Consider the following 15,484-nt stretch of genomic DNA (forward strand, 5'->3'; position numbering starts at 1 on the left):
AAAGCAGTGTTTCCCTAGACAGCAAAATTGGGGAAATTTTAAGCTAAGGGTACATACATATTCATGAAGGGGCTTGAGCAGCAGAGAGTTCAGCATAGAGTTGACACAAAGTTCGATGGAGTCCAAGCTTTACAGGTGATTGAAGTCATGAAAGTCAGAAAAGATAAAATCACCATTCCTTCGGTTCCGGTTGATCTTGAGGTTGATCACTTGAGGGGGATTTGAATTCTGCAAAACAGCTGAAGGATGTGCTTCCGGCTAATGTTTATCCTTGAAAGGACCAGGAGTATTTACAACTGATTTATTACCTTTGCTACTGATACTACTCCTGCCTGATAACAGTCACTCATTGCTGCATTCTTTTGTTTCCTTAAGTTCATTATCACTGATGTCTGTTCAAGGGTAAACATTGTCCAGAGGCTTCGATCGCAAAATGACTTAGGCCAAAAATGGCGTCTCTTATGTCAAGAAAGCCATGCCAAGTTCTCTTTCTCCAGGACCACCTACCCTATCTGCTTACTTTACCTCTTACCCTTTAAAAAATTGCTTCTCATTCACATTATTCCCTAGTCCCTGGAAGCATCAGTCTGCACTCTGTCACTTTGAATTTGCTTATCCTGGATAATTCATATAAATGGGCTCATATAGTATGTGACCTTTTCATTTAGCATAATGTTTCCAAGGCTCATCCATGGTCTCTTAGTTATTAGTACTTCATTCCTCTTTATGACTGAATCCTTTTCCATTTTAAGAATATACAACATTTTGGTTATTTGTTGATAGAAATTTTGGATTGTTTTCAGTTTGGGGCTTTTATGAATAATGCATCTTTAAATATTTGTGTAGAAATATTTGTTTGATTATAAGTTCTAAATTGTGTAAATCATATACCTAGGAATAGAACTGCTGAGTCCTATGGTAATTTTTTTCTTTAAATTTGAGGAGCTCCCAAACTGTTTTCCAGAGAGGCTGAACCATTTTGCATTCTTACCAGCAACACAGGAGGGATCCAACGGTATCCCATTGTGTTCTTATATACATTTTCCTAATGATCCTGAGCATCTTTTCATATACTTTTTTGTGACTGGTTTATCTTTTTCTGTAGAAATATCTCTTCAAGTCCTTTACTTATTTTTAAAAATTGAACTGTTGGTCTTTCTGTTATTTGAATTCACATTTCCCACAGAAACTGGAGACAAAGGCTCTGCCCTTCTTTCCCGTTACATTTCAATGGAAAGGCTTTCAGGTCCTTGAGAAAGAAACTCCTGGGTTGTAGGAGATACATACATCTCAAAGAGACAGAGGAAGGATTTGTAATTGTGAGGGTTTTTTTTTTCTTTCTTTCTTTTAAATAGACACTCTCAGTAAAGGAAGATGAGGGGCTTATGTCAGATGTTGGCTGGAACAGATTCCTTTGGTAGCCTTGAAATTTTCTAAACAGGAACTCAGGAGTAGACGAGTTGTCCTAGAATATGGCCTTAGGTTGCTGCTGAAACCATGCTAGAGGTCAGTCAAGCTTCTTAATGCAGATGTTTGGACAGAGTTGTTCATGCCAATAGTTTTTGCAGTTCTCTGTTCCTAACCTCAGCTTGCAGTTCCATGACACATTGCCCTTTTTATAGGTAGTTCAAAACTTGACAGGTTTCTTATTCAAGGTAGGTAGGGAAGTAAGAACATATCCACTAGCAAAATAACGTCTCCTAAAATAATGTCTGTGATCAAAGGAATGCCACCAGGTACTGTAATGTAACCGTAGGAGTGGCACCCATCACCTTGACATATCTATTGATTAGAAGTAAAAGAGCTGAATAGATATTTCTCCAAAGAAGACATACAAAAGGCCAACGGGTCCATGAAAAAGTGTTCACCATCACTCAGTTCAGTTCAGTCCAGTCTCTCAGTCGTGTCCAACTCTTTGTGACCCCATGGATTGTAGCATGCCAGGCTTCCCTGTCCATCACCAACTCCTGGAGCTTACTCAGACTGATGTGCATTGAGTCCATGATGCCATCCAACAAATCTCATCCTCTGTCGTCCCCTTCTCCTCCCGCCTTCAATCTTGACCATAATTGTTTTTACAATTTATGGCTCTATTATTTCAAAATAAAGGGTTTGAAATAAACAGGGAGGCTGCAACTCGTGGTTCGGTTGCTAGTGTCCAGCTTTTCTCTCCTTATAGGACAGGCTTCCTAAGCCCATTGCAGTTGACTAAGTCACCTGATTAGAATATGCTTCTGATAGAGGCAGTGATTTAAAATAAAATGCAGAGCTGTACAAAGACAATAGGATATGAGGAAATGCTTATGTAAACACAGAAAGAGAGGCAAGAGATAATCTCTGAGTTACAAGAAGTGGAAAAGTCTAAAAAGGATAGACACCATATCTGCTGAAAGGGGAGCATACTAACTTCAGCAACAAAAGAAATGCAGGGGATAGTTGAAACTGCTGGTGATCTTTGTGGTTAAGTCATCTTACGCTGTTGGCATTTGCCAGCAATGTTTGCGACATTCTTAGTAACACAGACATCTTTTCATTCAACAGTAACATCTCAGACAGTGAAAGGTGATTTATATTTTACTATAAAGATCATGAGAAGACTGTGGGAAGGGCTGATATGTAAGAATTTAAATTTTTTTTCAAATCCATAAATCAGAGTTATTACAATAACAAAGAGGTAGTTTGTGTGTCCTTTCTCCACAGTCATGGAACCAGATGCAAATTCTTCATCTGTAAAATAAGGAAAATGTGGAATCTAGATCCTTTACAAAGTGGAAAAACTTTAGAAGCTGTAGGGCAGGAAGGATTCCCTTCTGTCAGCCATCAACAAGACCTCTCCCGAAATGTGAGAAAATGGGAGAAACACAAGAAGAAGTGGTGAAGGAGAAGAGGTGTTAGGAGCTTGTTGTTGAGTCCTGTCTGATTCTTTGCAACAACATTGACTGTAGCAGGCCAGGCACCACTGTTCATAGGATTTCTGAGGCAAGAATACTAGAATGGGTTGCCTTTCCCTTCTCCAGGGGCCCTTCCCAACCCAGGGATCAAACCTGGGTGTCCTTCATTGCAGGTAGATTCTTTACTCTCTGAGCCACCAGGGAAGCCCCCTTTCTAAAGGTAGCCAGATAATTTTTAGACCATTTTTTTTTCCATCCCAACCCTGCAGGCACCATCAGTTTGAATTTTATAAGCACACAAAGTGGAGGCATTTGTGGCATACAGTGTCTGGATTTGTACACACAAAGGGAAAGATACTGGGAGACTAGGTGCACAGAAATGCAGAAGAAAGTGACTTTAGTTCTAGCACTGTGAACCAGTTTAATAGGCCAAAGTTGAAAAATTTGGACAGGGTGGCATGGAGACCTCCTCTGTTTGAAAATATTTACCTCAGGCTGGGACTTGAGCCCACATGGCTGGGACTGAAACCCACCTGGCCGGGACTTGAATCCAGCCAAAATCCTGTTTGGGACCTGAAGCATGGTCTTTTAATTAGAATCTCTCACCTAGTGCCTAGACTTACTGAGGCTTAGGTTCTTTGTGTCTCAGCACAGAAGGAATTCAGAAAGGCAAAGTGTTAGACAAGAAATAGATGGATTAATATAGGACGCTTGTAAGAAATGCAAGCAGGCAGGTAATGGAGCTCTGCCCTGAGGATTAAGTGGGCTGCATTTTATAATCAAAGGAAAGTGAACGAGGGGGAAAGACTGCCTTCTTTGAATAGAGGTCAGGCTTACATAACTCACTCCCACTTCGTTTGGGGCAGGAGAGTGTCTGACCCTATGAGGTCAAGCTCGCATTATCATAATGGTTCTTCAAATCAGTAGAAAGTTGGTGACATTCCTCTTTTACATATGGGACTGGAGCATCTGTCATGTTTCATTTACAGCTTTATATTTAAGCAAGCCTGCTACCTTTCACGACTTTCTGATACATTTCTTGAGCGATCAGTAACTTATACTGGTCTCCCAAAGGTCCCTAGGTTTCTCTATCTCTAGGCCCCTACTAAACTTCTGCAGCTACCCGTCTCTCTGTCTGTCTGTGCTCAGGCCCTCATTCATGTCTGACTCTGCAAGCCCATGAACTTCAGCACTCCAGGCTCTCTATCCGTGGGATTCTCCAGGCAGGAATCCTGGAATGGGTAGCCGTTTCCTCCTCCAGGGGATGTTCCACACCCAGGGATTGAACCTTTGTCTCCCACACTGCAGATTCACACTTTTCCACCGAGTCACTTGGGACAGCTACCTGTATCCTATGCTATTCTGTCCCTGTAATATGGAGGCAGGCTCCCCCAGCTAAGAGTAATCGTTTCTCTTGCTGGGTGTCTTCTCCATGAGGGTCTCCAGCCTGGACTCTTGCCTGGAATTTAGTGAGCAAATTTCTTCCCAACAAGAGGAGGGGGTGGTCATACATGATCAGAAACTGATGATCAAAGGTAAACTTTCCTAGCAAGGACTTGAGGGGAGGGGCAGGTCACTTGGTCTGGGACCTTCCTTCCATCCTCATCATCACGGAGGATTGGAGGGCCAAGGGCCAAGGCAAATCAGCACCAGGTAGCTGCCCCCATATAAAATAACTGTCTTCCCTGCCACATCAAGGGTTACCTGAGGCTCCTCTGGGGAAATGACCAGGTATCCTTTGGGAGCCACAGAGGTTCCCAGGCTTCATCAGTCTTCGGTTCCCTTGGCCTGCTTGGTTTGGCAGCCTCGAGTCTCCTATAGGACTGGAGAGACTGTGGTCATGCTTCTGGAGGCCCTCTCATTTGTACATCTGTCGGGTAGGGTACTGGTGGACTTTTCCCAAACAGGGAGCATTCGACCTTCCAGTCACCCTCCTGGCTGTACGAAGATCCATCCTTTCTGCACAAGACAGTGGCTCTGATCCAGGCTTCCTGGATTCTGTCCCTGCTGTTGGCTTTGTTAAGGGAGAGTAACCCTAAGGTAGTGGAGGGGTTTGAGCTGTCACTTTGTGTAATGATGCTTTTTGCTGTTGTCCCTGAATCCTTTTTGCCTCCTCAACCCTACCTCTATCACTGAGTATGCCAAAGGCAAAATATATGAGTTGACTTTCGGGAGTCTTAGGTCTCCAGCTGCCTAGATGGTACATTAGAGGAGGATGGTCTGGCAGACTGCCCACCCCCTCGCCCCGCTCAGAACTGGGAGGTAGCAGTTCCTGGTTGTGGTTCTTGGGAAAGTGGACTAATAAGCTGATCATAGAAAACATCGGTCTCCTGGTGGAGAAGGAGGCACTTTGAAAGGGGTGTGAGTGCTTTCACAGGAGTTAAAAAGAGTTCTTTAGACATGGATTTTGGAATAGGATCATGAACATTTGGATGCATGGGACTTCCGCCCTTGCCTCCCATTTTTCAGTTAGGATGTCACAAGACAGGGACCAATGGGAGTTATTTGTTCTGGTGCATTCCCAGTGTCAACAGTGGGTTGCCTGTGAGCACCTGAAATCTACCTGATTGGTGAGCCTGAGGAGGCCCCTTGGGTTAGTCTTGAAAAGGAACAGAAGCCAGTGGGAGGAAGAATGACCAGCATCCAAGGGCCTAAAATCTTCAGAGCGGGAGGGATGAGACCTAGGTTCTGAGCCAACTAAAGAGTTTACCATTATCACTGAAGTAAAAGAAAAAGACACAGAGCTGAAAGGTAGGACTGGAGTACCACAAGGCAGTGACAACAATACTGGGCAAAAGTTCCCCTCACGATATTCTCGTTGTGATCTTGGAGAGGGCTCCTCTTTGGACTCCTGAAGTGGCTCCTTGCTAAGAATCCACCCGCAATGCAGGAGATGTGGGTTCAATCACAGGATTGGGAAGGCACACTAAAGAAGGAAATGGTAATCCACTCAAATATTGTTGCCTGGGAAATCCTGTGGACAGAGGATCCAGGTGGGCTTCAGTCGAAGGGGCCACAAAGGGTTGGACATGACTTAGCGACTAACCACATTAAGAATGAAAGAAGCAACACCTAACCAACAAGGAGGCTCAAGGATCAAGGACAGTCTGAGAAGTCTGGAGAGCAGGATAGAAGAGAAATCAAGGATATGAGGGAAGGTGTAGAGCTATGAAGTGGGGGAGGTTGAAGTTCCTGATTGTGGATCTTGGGACAAGTGGACTGTCTCCTAGGCAGAGAGTCCTAAGCCTGCTGAGAAAGGTGCTCGCTTACTGCCTCTGCCCTGGGATTGATAAAATCTGCTTGAGACCCCCAAGAAGGGAGGGAATCTTCCACAGTGTAAGGTCAGGGAGTGGTGAGGTAGGCCAAAAATCTAGAGAAGGATGCAGAGTCCCCCAGTTTTGGCCCCTAATGCCGTTCTGGTCCTGGAAACACACTCGGATTAAGAATGTTTAGGGAGGGAATTGGACTCGAGGACTTACAGAGAAGAAACTCACCCAATCAAGTCCCTGCTTATTTATTCGGTCTTAATTTGAACATCATGCAGTCTTCTCAGTTAAACTTCTCACATCAGAGTGGATAGAGCCATAGAGGAAATGACAAAGATGAGAGGAGAAAAGTCTTGGCCTCAGTGGGAGCCTTCACCATTGGAAATTCTGTGTCTACCAGGCCTAAGGACAGTGTCAACTGCCACCCAAGCGTTCTTTGGGGATGCACAGCCTGGGCGTCCTCCTTGCAGCTCTTAATTGAGGGGAGCCATGACACAGTGAGGTGACCCAGATCTTGCCCTGTGGGTCATGGAACAGAACAAAGCAGAGAGTGACAGCAAGCAAGTTTTCATGGGAGAGAGAGAGCGAAAGTCAGGGGTCTCCAGCCAGCAGTTTGGGCAAGACCACTGGAGTTCACCGTGGCAGCAATCCTAGTCACGGTACCAAATATGTCACTGGTGAAAAGAGGTTTCCTCAGTTCTTGCTCTTGCAAAGAAAGGGAAGGACTCTGAACTAGTGCACATCAGGGGACTTGTCTGATATAGGTCACTTTACCAGTCTTGTGAACTTGAGACAATTGCAAGTTGTCCATCTATAAGTGGAGTCTGCTAAATCCTGTCCTGCATGAATGCTGGAATGCATGTACTACATATAAAGCAGAGTCATGCTGATTAAGAAACACTGGTCTTTATTTTAATGCAAGTTATGATTATTATGCATCTCCAAAATACCATCTTCCTATCTGAGGTTTTTTATCCAGTAGATAGCAGAGACTACGCAGTGCACTGGGACAAAAGAAATAAATACTCTTAAATGAGCTAAATTAAGGCAAGAGATATTATATTTTACAAAAAAAAAGGGTTAGAGGAAATAAGGCAAACTACAAATTAAAAGCTTTTTCCTTTATATTTGCTTGTTTTTTGGCTTCTCAATATTATCTGTGGTCACGTTTCACATTGCCATGAAACTCTCTTTCAGCAACATATTACCTACTTCCAGACCATAAAGACATACAGATGGTTCATGAATTTCTTTTACATCTACCAAAACTGTAACTTTAAAAATGCTAAAACAGCAATAAAGAAAACTGGAATATCATTACAAGTCAATATTCTGAAGAAAAAGAATCTGTTAGAAGTAAAAATATTCAATAAAAATGAAATAAATAATATGCAGAAGTTACTAGTTTAAATCAGGAAGAAAATAGAGATCTAAACTTGGTTTGCTCGACCCCTACTAACCTGCACTATCTAGGAGCTTCACTACTCTTTGAGAAAATTCTATTCCATTGTCATCTCACCTTGTGTAGATGGTGAACAACATATTCAGTATGTTCAGTGTGTTTTACATATACCCAACCTGTGGCTTTCAAAACTTTAAAACAGCAAACAATGTGATTTATATGATTAATACATTTGTATTCTGAGGCACAATAAACTTTATGAAAAGTAATTAACATTTGAAAATACTAAACTCCTCCCTCATCTCCTTAATCTACTTTAAATCAACTTTCACTAGATATTTCTCCTATGGATAAAGGAAAAAAGATATATATTTTTAAAAATGAGTTGTACCTAAACTCCCTTACTCCATAAAACTATAAAGAACATACAAGTTTTGTTCCCACCACCCTACTACTCTCTACTGTTTAGGAGCCTGACACCTCTGTTCCAACACAAAAGGGTAGAAAGTGTCAGGGCCTCCCTCCCTAGATGTGGGAGGAGCTGTAGGACTTGGCCCTGGAAGGGGCACTGGCCTTCAGCCATTGTGGGAGCCCTGGCCGTGCCTCTCAGCCCTGCTCTCTCCGCCTGATCTCTCAGAGCCTCGTCATAGAGGTCTGGGAAGGAAGTCGGGACAGTATCGTGGATCTTGGCCAGCACCTCCAACACCTTCATCTTACTGGTCTCAACACAAGCTCTCAGGCCCCACAGGAACTCGTAGTGCAGAGGATCGCTATTGGGCACCTGTCGGTACTTCAGGTACTTCTTCTGCACCAGATCTTTGGTGAGGAACCTTCTGGGCTCCCCAAAGATCCAGTGACTCCTCCCAGTATAGACCCCCAACACACTGAGGAATTCCCAGACATCCTCCCCGGGGGCGTGGTTACTCTTCCTGAAGATAATGCCCAGGAGCACCATGAGGAAACCGGACTTGGGCAGACCACCCCCCTCACTCAGACCTTCATCGCCGCCGAGGTTGAGCTTGTAGATGAGAGCGTAGATGATCATGCTATGGCCGACTACCGTCAGCTTCAGGCCAAAGACCAGCTCCATGTGCTTAGAGGCTCTCCTGAGGATCTCAAGGAAGTGCTGCCTATACTTCCTGCCAACGACCTTCAGCAGGGTGTGCTGCGAGATTGGCTCCTTCTTGGTGTCCTTCTCCAGCAGGAACTCCACCAGCATGCTGGCCTTCCTGGTCAGAGGATCTTTGCGAGTGCTCTGAGTGGCAGGGGCTGCCTGGGAGGCACCTGCACTTTCCTCCCCTGGGCCCTGGGCACCTTCATCAGATCCTGCACAGGAAGGCCCTGCATCAGGAGAGCTAGGGGCCATGGCTCCCAGAAGCTCCTAGTGATCCCCAGTAGCAGGGGAGCTCAGGGGAGAAGCCTGAGGGACAGACGAAGAGGAGGAGGGGCGCTCCTCTTTGGGGGCTGCAGCAGCAGTGGTCTGGGCCTCCTGGGGTCTCTGAGTGTCCCCCTGGACCTGGTGGAATTTCACACGGACATAGTACTTGTTCTTGTGCCTCCAAGGCATGGTGACACTGGTTATGGATCACAGGCACATACGGGCAGGGTGGCAGGCCAGGAGGGCCCCTAGAGGAAGGACAAGCAGATGTTGTGAGCAACTTCAGTGAGGAGATTCCTCCCTGGCTTGAACCCAAGCCGCCTCTGAGGGGATCCTTGAGGCCAGTGCTCTAGGACCCACAAGTCTCGTGTTCTCCTGGTGAGCCCCTCCCTTGAGACTGCTGAGTAAGAAGTGAGAGTGATTGCTGGGGCACAGCCAGACAGCCCTGCCTGGGCGTTAGAGGGAGCCCTGTCGGGGCTGGCTGGGGAGGCAGGTCCTTTCAGTTCACATTTCAGAGTCATGATGAAAACTGGGGCAAGACTCCCTCTTATCCCCCCCCACCCCCAAAGCCACCCACCTTGTTCCCTCTCTTGCTTTGAAGTTGACGGTGCCACCTTCCCTGTCACCTCAGACAATGAGAGGAGGGAATGTTCAGGCCCCCAATGGAGGGAGCCGGGACCCACCCTTCTGCTGTCTCCAGGCTGCCCCTTCACAACCAAGCTGCAACCTCCCCAGACAGACCACCAAACCATCCCCATGTTTGGCTGGGAGGAAGTGCTGGCTACAGGGGAGGGTCCTGAGTCGGCCTTGTGATGGGGAGGATGGTCATTACCCTGAATCCTCCCGAGCCCTGACATCCTCCCTCTGCTGACCGGCTGCCAGCCCTTAGGAACGAGGTCCCTTCTTCCCCGAGTGTCCTGTGTTGGCGATCGTAGTCAGGGAGCCCCTCAGCCTTTAGAACTGCCCAGATGCTGACTGGTTGCTCTCCGGCCAAGTCATGCTGGGTGAGGGCTTAGGGGTGGCCGCCAATCTGGTGTGTTGAGACACTCAGTCACCCCATGGGTCCCTCCTTCACTCCACAGAATCCCGGACTTCCCTCCCACCGAACAGAGCCAGGGTCCACCAACCCCGCACCCAGATCCACCACCCCTGGACCCAGGTTATGTCCCGAGAACCTGCGTTCGTAGACGATGGACATTGCACCTAAAAGCCAGGCCCGAGCCTACAGGCCTAGAGCAGGTGCGGGTTGCCAGGGGACTGTGAAGTCCCCACTTTTCGGATGGAAAAATGTGTTGGGAGTGCCAGGGCGTATCTTTGTAACTATCCAGTGCACTTGTAGCTCATGTCACCTCCGACTTGGACCCCTGATGAGACCTCGGACTCCTCCCTCTGGGCACAGCTACAGCAGCTCTCAAAGATAGCAGTCCTCTCAAAGATGGCATCACACCCCATCGTGGATAGGGGGCCGTCACTTCCTATCGTGCTTCTGGGCTCCAGGAGGACAGCAGGGGCACAGCCTGGGTGGGCGGGGTTCCGGGGGAGTTTCCGGCAAGAGGGGGGATGTGGTCCCTTCTTTGACTCATAGTGGGTTCTCGGATGTCTCTGCTGATCTCAGTCAACTGGCCTCACTCCTTGCCTCTCACTTCTCTCAGTAAACCAAGCAGGAAGAATTTGGGAGCCTGAGCCTGACAGCCTTCCTGGAGCTGCTGAGACAGACAGTGAGGGCACTCTGGGGCTCCTTCTTGTGTGCTGAGTGATGTTCTCTGTCCACTATCCCTGTCTTCCCCTGACCGTAATGCTGCCTTATGTGCTGTCTGCTGACTTGAGAGCCAAGGCCTCGCCTGGAAGATGTCAAATCCCCAGACTCCTGGTGAGAAGCACACTGGCATCTCATCTGATTGCTTCTGCCTAAGGCTTCCTGGAAATGGCTGCTGCAGGTAAGGTAAGTGAGAGGGAAGGATGGGAGAATGCCTTCTGTGGTGTGGAATCCCTCACATCTCACTCAGGATCTTCATGTTGACTGCAGGTGGAGCCTGGAAACCCTTCCCTTTCTGGTATAAAACCACCCCTGTCCCCAACCATGCTCCACACAATCCCAGCAGAGAAAGTGAAGGGGCTCCTTAGCCTGATGGTTCTCACTGTCGGCTCTTAGCCGAGTGCAGGGGCATTGCTCGAAAGTTCTGAGATGAATTTCTGTCCTTTTGTACAATTATGGTGATACAAGCTTTCCTCTTTTTTCCATGTGTGACAGTCTCTTAAGCTGACCATTTACAAGGGCCAGTTGTCATCCACTAACAAAGCTTGTGCTGGTTATTGCATGACCTCTGGGCCATACTGCCATGTCCACCCCAAACTTTGGTGCCCTATGATCCTGGGATGGGGCTCTGAGATGCTGCCTCAGGTTCCTTCAGTGAAGCAGTAGAGGCTCATGGTCCCATGGACCAGTGGAAGAACCAACCACTCCAGTTTAAAGCCTTTTCCAGCTGATCCTGTTGTCTGTTTCCTCTGTGGCCGACACACCTGTGTCAGCCTCAGAGTACTCCCCAACCTGGGCACTCATAGGGTCAAGTTCAGTGGAGACTTATTGTTCCTCAGGGATTATTTCTTTTGTGTTCTTGCTTTTGCTGCTAGTTGTCCTTATTCCTTGTATAAGTTTTCCATGGTTTGTTCTGGGTACAGGAAACAGCCGCCCACGTGTGATTGTGGTGTCAGCTACTCTGGATGTGGTACTAAATCTGTAAAGGATTTAAGGAAAATCGACAGTCTTAGAATGTGTCCTCATGAATACACATACCATACTATTCTGTTTGAGATTTCCTTTTTCCTAAGGCACTCAGGAAATTCTTCTTGTTGCCTTCGTGTAGACTGCATGCATTTTTCTAAGGTTTCTTTGTAGCTACATTTTTCATATTGTTGCTTTTGTTTATGGTGTGTTTTCTATTACATGGTCTGAGTATTGTCAATTCTTCCAGACCGGTCGCTTGATTTTGCTGTGTTGATCTTTTTTATGCCAGGTTTCTGAAGTTACTTATATGTGTCAATATTTTCTGTGCCCGTTTCTAAGAATTTCAATTCGAGGATCAAATTCTTACCATGATAGTTTGCTTTTCATTATTGCTGACTTTTATTCATTTTGCATTGGTGCGTGTAACTCTGTACTGGCTATGTGTTCTTATATTTTTTTTCTAGTTTTAAATTAGTAGACTTTTAAAAAGTTGTTTTATCAAAAGATACTTGCTTTGTAATGTTGTGTTGTTTCTGCTATACAACAGGATGCATCAGCATTACGTATACATAGTCCTCCTGCCTGATGAGACTTCTTCCCACACCCTCATCTCACCCCTCTAGGCTGGCACACAGCACCAGGCTGAGCTCCCTGTATTATATAGCAGTTCCCCGCCAGCTATCTTTTGGACACATGGGACTCTATATTTGTCAGTGCCACGCTCTCAGTTCGTCCTACCCACGGCTTCCCTTGCTGTGTCCACAGGTCCATTCTCCACATCCATGTCACTATTCCTGCCCTTCAGATAGGTTCGTGAGTAGCGTTCCTACTTTCCATGTATATGCGTTAATGTACATTGCTTTTCTGTTTCTAACTTTCTTCGCTCTGTAAACAGGCTCTAGGTGCATCCACCTCACTACAAGTGACTTAAATTTGCTCCTTTTTATGACTGATGTTCCATTCTATGTGGCTACCACAACTTCCCTATCCAGTCATCTGTCAGTTGAAGTCTACTTTGCTTCCATGCCCTGTCTATTGGAAGTAGTGCTGCAATGAACATTGGATACACGTGTCTTTTCAATTCTTCTTTTCTCGGTGTATATGCCCAGTATTTCTATTGCTGGGACATATGGTAGTTTTAATCCTAGTTTTTAAAGGAACCTCCCTAGTGTTCTCCATAGTGGCTATATCAATTTCCATTCCCACCTTTTCTCTAAACTCTCCCCAGCATTTACTGCTTGTACAAATTCTGACCTGTATGAGGCGACACCTCATTGTAATTTTGATCTGCATTTCTTTCATGATGAGCGATGTAGCTCCTCTTTTCATGTGTTTATATTTTTGTTGCCCTTTGTATTTCTTTTCTGAAAGAACAGATTTAAGTTTGGAGAAAATTCAGCAGATAGTATAGAGAGGTCTCATACAGCCACTCTCTTCCTCCACTTGGTATCTTCTATTATTAACATCTTGTATTGGATCAATGGATATAAGTTCGTTTTTTACAACTGACCCACGAATGTCAATATCTCATTATTACCTATTGTCCATTGTTTACAATACATTTTACTTCTGTGTTTTACAGTTCTTTAGTGTTTGACAGATGCATGATATTATCAACTCAGCCAACACAGTGTCGTGCAGAGGAGTGTGAATGCCCTATGGATCTCCCATGCTCCATCTGTTCATCCCTCAAAACCTCACTTGGAACCCATGACAACTACTGAACGTTTTACTCTTTCTAAAGATTTGCATTTTCCAGAATGTAACATTGACGGAATCATACAGTATGTAAGCTTTTTATACTGGCTTCTTCTGCTAGTCAATATACATTGAATTGTCTCTATATGTTTTTATGCTTTGAAATGTTTTCTTCCAGGACTGAATGGCATTCCATGAAGCTTACCATAGTTTGTTTCCCCACTCATCTACTGAAGGTTATCTTTGGTGATTTTGGTTTTTGGCAGCTATGACTTATTCTTCTATAAAAATTTGGTTGAAGGTTTTTGGATGGGCTTAAGGATTTGGCTCTTTTGAGTAAATACCTTAATGTTCATTTGTTAGATCATAGGATAAGACTATATGTAGCTTAAAAGAATTTCCCAGACAGTTTGGAAAGTATCAGTATCACTGCATTCCCTTTAGCAATGAATTAACTTTCAGGTAGTTTGCCTGTTTCCTCTTCATTTATTTGGACTTCTGTGTTTCTGGTTTGTTCTTTCATTTGTGCAGTATTTCTCTGCCTTTTCCATTATTATTATTATTTTAATTATCGTGTTTGAGGTCTCCTTTCCCCAGGCTTCAAGGTTGAATTCTTTCTTCTTTTTTGGTTCTGCCCTCTAAGGTTGTTCCAGTGGTTTGTGTAAGCTTCTTATAGGGTGAGATTTGTGCTGCGTTTTTGTTTCTTTGTCCGTTTTTTCTTCTGATGGGCAAGGCTGAGTAGGTGGTAATTCTGTCTGCTGATGATCAGGTTTGTATTTTTCTTTTCTTTGTGGTTTAGGTGAGGCATCCTGCACAGGGGCTATCAGTGGTTTGGTGATGCCGGGTCTTGTATTCCAGTGGTTTCCTTTGTGTCAGTTCTCACTATTTGATATCCTAGGGTTAGTTCTCTGGTAGTCTAGGATCTTGGAACCAGTGGACCCACTCTAAAGCCTCAGGGCTTGACCTTGAGTTATGCATGGGTCTGTAAATACTTTTCTGCTGGTCATGTACTCCTGTCTACTCTCAGCTGCTTTTCTGCATGCACTTCTATTCTGAAGATGTATTCCTGATGTGTCCGTGGAGAGAGATGTATTCCACGTCCACCAGTTCCTCTTGCAATCTTGTTCCTCCTGAGCAAGATACGAGAGAGTCCCTTGGACTGCAAGGAGATCTAACCAGTCAACTCTAAAGGATATCAGTCCTGAATATGCACTGGAAGGACTGATGCTGAAGCTGAAGCTCCAGTACTTTGGAGACCTGACGTGAAGAACTGACTCGTTGGAAAAGACCCCATGCTGGGAAAGATTGAAGGCAGGAAGAGAAGGGAAGGGCAGAGGATGAAATGGTTGGACAGCATCACCTACTCAATGGACATGAGTTTGGGCAAGCTCTGGGAATTGGTGATGGACAGGGAAGCCTGGCATGCTGCAGTCCATGGGGTTGCAAAGAGTCAGACACGACCAAGAGACTGAACAGAAGAGATGAGTCATCAAAATATTCTTGTCATTCCTATATTTTCTGGATGAGTTGAAGCCTTCCCTTGCTGCAAGGCTGATTCCCTTACAGTGGCAAAGAACGTGTGAGAAAATGTGTTCTCTGCTTGGTTTATCAACTGTGATCCAGGCACACATTTCCCTGGGCAAATTATATAAGCTTTAACCAAAGCCTTGCAGGCTTCTTGAAATTATCATTGTACCTATGACCCACAAACTTCAGGGAGGATTGACAGAAATAATACAAAAACTGCACTCTAGCAATGTAAGAATTAGGAACGTGGGGATTTCAGTATAGCCACTCAGTCGTGTCCAGCTCTTTGTGACCCCATGAATCGCAGCACGCCACGCCTTCCTGTCCATCACCACCTCCTGGAGTTCATTCAGACTCACGTCCATCGAGTCCGTGATGCCATCCAGCCATCTCATCCTCTGTCGTCCCCTTCTCTTCTTGCCCCTAATCCCAGTATCAGAGTCTTTTCCAATGAGTCAACTCTCCGCATGAGGTCGCCAAAGTCCTGGAGTTTCAGCTTTAGCATCATTCCTTCCAAAGAAATCCCAGGGCTGATCTCCTTCAGAATGGACTGGTTGGATCTCCTTGCAGTCCAAGGGACTCTCAAGAATCTTCTCC

This window comes from Capricornis sumatraensis, chromosome X (genome assembly GCF_032405125.1).
Source record: "Capricornis sumatraensis isolate serow.1 chromosome X, serow.2, whole genome shotgun sequence".
NCBI classification, from domain to species: Eukaryota; Metazoa; Chordata; class Mammalia; order Artiodactyla; family Bovidae; genus Capricornis; species Capricornis sumatraensis.